Source organism: Biomphalaria glabrata, chromosome 9 (assembly GCF_947242115.1).
Source record: "Biomphalaria glabrata chromosome 9, xgBioGlab47.1, whole genome shotgun sequence".
Classification (NCBI taxonomy): Eukaryota; Metazoa; Mollusca; class Gastropoda; family Planorbidae; genus Biomphalaria; species Biomphalaria glabrata.
The window spans coordinates 36179341-36184511 of record NC_074719.1 but is presented as its reverse complement, the minus strand read 5'-3'; the positions used below and the strand labels follow the sequence as shown (position 1 = coordinate 36184511).

The window sequence follows — 5171 nt, the reverse complement described above, 5'->3', positions numbered from 1 at the left end:
AAAACAAACAAACTATTACCTTGTTCACGAGCCCCCATGTGACCTAGTATTAGGATAGGTCATAAGACCAGTGACCTGTACTGTACTAGCAAGTTAGTCTAGTGGTACTTTGTGGTCCCAATTATATTATCTAGGCTAATAACTATAGCCTCTAGATGTATAAAACTACAGAGACAAACAAATAATAATTCTGAGATGTCAGTTGCAACAAAAAAAAAAAAGTTTATTTACAAACAAAAGAAAAAGATCATTAAAAATATAAATGGAAATAAAGGCTCACAAAAGAAAATGACATAATGAAACAAAGCAAAGTAGCAAGACAGTTTCCGGCCAATATAATTAAAGAACCACCATCATAGAGGCACAATAAAGAGAGAGTGGCAATTGTAAACAGTTAACATTGACCTAAATCAAGTAATAAAGGGGACTAACTCTAATAAAAAATAAAGGTAGCCACCCTTATTGTCCCTCTTGTCACACTTTAGAAAAGAAAAAAGTAGCCGTTGCATCAAAACTTTGAATGGACTAGAATATTATGATGTCGAATTTTCACTATCTTTTCTAGTTTACGAGATCTAAATAGGACGGACGGACAGACGGACAGACATTTCACACAAAACCAATAGCGTCTTTTCCCCTTTCGGGGGCCGCTAAAAAACTAAGTTTATAGAGTCTTTTAGGCTGTTTGGCCTTTTTTTTTTTTGTAGGTACAGTTTTTCTCCTGTTGGTTTAACGAGCATTGAAATGGTTGTATAAGTAAAAAAAAAAAAACAGTTTTAGTAGAATGTAAGTCTTTTGCATGAGCAACTAGAATAGAATGCGGGGTTACTACAGGACTAGATATTTTTTCTTTTAAAGGAACATTTGTTATTTCAAGATAAGATATTAAATCATGTTTAAATACAAGGAAACGCTAAAGAAGTTGTCACTACATGTGTTGGTTTCAAATATCTGTACAATTGTCTACCCCTGAAACAGTTTTTACATATTTTTTTTAGTCTTTGACCTTTGCCATTTTTATTTTGTCTTATTTATAATTTATTTTTGTTTAATTTTATTCATTTATCTATTCCAAACCTATCACCTTTTATCTTCCGGTTTATATCCTTGTAAAATGTCAGCTTTTATTTTTCATTATTATTATTTTAAATAGTATGTAACGTGAACTGACATAATGTTTGAGTGAAATAATAAATTTCTATCTCGAATGCTTAAGTGAGGTTTTGGGGTAATTCAATCTGTTTGTGACAATGTGTCGACCTTGTCTCGCATCTTTATAATCAAGGGATGCAATCCGTTTGTGACCGTCTAGTATTTTGAACTCCTTTGATATCTAGATAACCAGGAGGATGTCAAATATTCGTGTCAGTTGCATAGCAAAGTTTTAGGCTCGATGCTAGACACCAATTATATGCTCTCTTTAAAAAAAAAAAACAGTCAAGGACTCTCTTACAGCCCATAGATTTATAAAGCTAATGGACTTCCTACTTTTTGTACTTTGAATGAATCATTTAGCTTTAAGTATACCTCATCTACAGAATGATTAATTATTTATAGTAAAGAAACGTAATATATATTAATTTATATACACCTTCAGAGTTAGAGGGAAAATTGTATGTGTCTATTAAGAGAATAATCAATCAGTGTATGTGCCTGTGTGTTAAATATATAGCTTGGCGCACTCCTAACATAAACGTGGCGAAAAGGTAATTAATCCTCGAGGGTAAATAATGAGGTCCACATAATTCAAAGAACTAATTTTTTTTTTATTTAAGAGAGTAAATTAATCCATTAGCAATGTGACTAACATAGGATTCATATTGTCTTCTCTCTTCTTGTCTTCTTTCTTCTTGTCTTCTTTCTTCTTGTCTTCTCTCTTCTTGTCTTCTTTCTTCTTGTCTTCTTTCTTCTTGTCTTCTTTCTTCTTGTCTTCTCTTTTCTTGTCTTCTTTCTTTCTGTTACATAAGCCTCGCCCACTATCCTATATATAGGTGATAATGTCACACATTGAGCAGACACATTGCGCGACTGACCTTAACCTTGAAGCTTGTTTATACCATGTCAGCCACAGCTCAGTCCGCACCCCCCCCCCCACCCCACCCCAGAAAAAAAAAAGAAATCCCACCAGCAAAACCTTCACCAATTTAGCGTAAGAGTCAATCAGATACCGGAGGCGCTGTGCGGTAAGCGCTTGGCATCTAAACCGGGGGTCCCGGGTTCGAATGCAGGTAAAGACTCGGATTTTTGTTTCCGGATCTCTGGGCACCTCTGAGTCCACCCAGCTCTAATGGGTACCTGACATTAGTTGGGTAAAAGTAAAAGCGGTTGGTCGTTGTGCTTGCCGCATGACACCCTCGTTAACCCTTGGCAACAGAAACAGATGACCTTTACATCATCTGCTCAATAGATCGCATAGTCTGAAAGGGGAACTTTACTTTACTTACATCTAGAATAGATCAGCCTCGTAAAATACAATATAAGAAAATAAAGTTTAATTATTTTCATTTGGCCCCTTTTATCATTTCCACTGAAGACATACTATCAAACAAAACACAGACCAACAGCTGAATAAAAACTTTTATCAAGTCTATCAATTACTTTGGCTCAGTCATGTAATTGAATTTGTAATAGATGTAGACTAACATTGAAAATGCATTTATATTTTTTTTAAAAAAAGGGGGGGGGGGGAGAACGACCCGAATTCGAATTCATGGCTCAAGCCTTCTCAGGCTTCTCAAGCGAACACGGTAACCACTCTGCTAGTGGAGAGCTTACGAACATGAACGATTGTATAACGTAAAGGATCTCAGGCCAGTCACGAGGGGTGTGGTCATGTGATTAACCAGAATGGTCGAGCGACGTTCCTCGGTTTCTGGAAGGCTGCGGGGACACTATATAAAGAGAGAAGTTGTCGCAGTCAGGACGGTTCACTTCAGACGACTTGATTCAGTGTGGTTCAGCAGTGTGGTTCAGCAGTGTGGTTCAGCAGTGTGATTCAGCTGTGTGGTTCAGCTGTGTGGTTCAGCTGTGTGGTTCAGCAGTGTGGTTCAGCAGTGTGGTTCAGCAGTGTGGTTCAGCAGTGTGGTTCAGCAGTGTGATTCAGCAGTGTGGTTCAACTGTGTGGTTCAGCTGTGTGGTTCAGCTGTGTGGTTCAGCAGTGTGGTTCAGCAGTGTGATTTAGCAGTGTGGTTCAGCAGTGTGGTTCAGCAGTGTGGTTCAGCAGTGTGATTTAGCAGTGTGGTTCAGCAGTGGGATTCAGCAGTGTGGTTCAGCTGTGTGGTTCAGCAGTGGGATTCAGCTGTGTGGTTCAGCTGTGTGGTTCAGCAGTATGGTTCTATACGGTTCATTATGACGGTTCTGTGCCAAGTACTGTTTAGTACTGTCAAGTACTGCCAAGACCCCTCGCTAGTACGAGAAGACGTCTGCATCTTGATCTTCGAAAGGTCCGACACAACGAGCCCAGCGTGTGAAGCGTTTGAAGTCATCTGAACAATAAACCCAGTGCAAATCCGGGACGAAGCGAAGAGGCCAGTAGAGTTTGATACAGCTGTACAAGAGTTGATACGGCGGTACGGTTGCAAACGCTCAAATATTTTTACAGTCAGTGTTACGAGTTGGCTGTGATTTATTGGAGCCCTGAGTTGCCAAGTTCTTGGAGTTGGTGATGTCGTGTGCAGCAGTTTACAGAGAGACTGAATAGTGAGAATCGTTACAATAACAATAATAACAATAATAATAATAATAATATTTATTATCAGTGAGGAAGTTAGTTTTACAAGTGTGCATTACACAATGGAATCCAATCGGACATTAACATGTTATAGAAATTACAATGAATGAAACGTAGCAGTGAAAATTCAAATTCAAATTGTTGAAAAAAAAAAGGATAGCTTGACAGCTAAATAAATTTCAATACAGAAATTTAAACAAACAGTAGTTGGCAAGCAATGTCTGTAGCGTAAATTTGACCCCGTTGTTCGTGGAGAGAAAATAACTCTTCCATTAGGATTGTCTGCCGTCATTGTCTTATCAAAATGGGGAAGCATCTTAGCATTCTGGGTAGAATTTTAGTTCTGCTTCCGGTGGCGTCTCTGGAAATTGTAATGCTTTTAACCTTTTTGTTTTTCTCCCAAGATTTTCTCGCGTGTTATTATTTTATTTTTATTTTTCTTGTAAAATGTACTGGATGTTGATTGTTAACATTGTGTCTTACAAAATGATATTTACTAAGAAATAAAGTCTGACTTTTAGATTTTATTAATATTAGCTTTAAATTCTTTTTCATACTCTGCAATCAATAAGTTTTGTTCCGGTAAACAAGAAATCGCCTCATAATAATAGAGGAGAAGAGAACAGCTACCTGATTTGCAAACTTAAGAATTAATTTAAAAATATTTTATCTTGAAATTTCAAAATAATACATATACATAGGAAAAATCTCAAATGCATCGGAAACTTTATTAAACAAAAATAATTACATTCACACCATTTTTAAAGCTAAAAAATTAAAAATATATTTTACATCATCACCAAGGTTTTTCAATTACAAATTTCAGATTTCCTTCACATCAAAATCAAATACTATATACGACTTACTCACATATACTATTTTTTATCATTTCAGTCTGTGGGGATTCTAACAGACCTCCAGGACCTCTCAGTGTCAACTGGTGAGGATTAGTTGTCCCGGGACTTCATTGGGGAAAAAATTATCGCCAGACCAGACAATTTGTAAATAATAACCAATGATAGATTATATATAGTCCTCCAAAATTTTTATGAGCTCATTGTAGTGCTGCTTGGCCTCAGACTTGGGTTGACGACAAGTTAACATCAGAAAATCGTACCAGTCTGCCCTATTGTGGAGTTCTGCAACGTGTGTTCCAGGAACATTGTTGATTAGCCCAGCTTTAAGTGTTGGACATAAAAACATCAGATCTATAGGAAATCATTGACTATAGATAGTTTTGGATCTTCGACCTTTTAATGAACATGAAAGACTGATATATTTTTGGGGCCACTCGCTGGTGCTCCTATATATGTCTGCGACTACTTCTGTGTGTGTATGTGTCCTAGAACTGTTGGACTTTACTAGTAAATAAAGACACTGAACTCCAAAACTCCGAAGATCATGTGGGTTGTATGTCTAGGGCTGGAAAAGGGACAAGCTA

The 5171-nt window shown here is 37.1% G+C and overlaps 1 long non-coding RNA gene across 1 annotated transcript in view; it reads left to right on the top strand.

Moving 5' to 3' along the window:
- Positions 1–4859, top strand: part of LOC106056339 (uncharacterized) — a 128941-nt gene extending 124082 nt beyond the window's left edge. Inside the window, exon 3 of the long non-coding RNA XR_001215691.2 lies at positions 4625–4859. This is a non-coding gene — a long non-coding RNA (uncharacterized LOC106056339). The remainder of the gene's footprint in view (positions 1–4624) is intronic.
- The last annotated feature ends 312 nt before the right edge of the window (positions 4860–5171 follow it).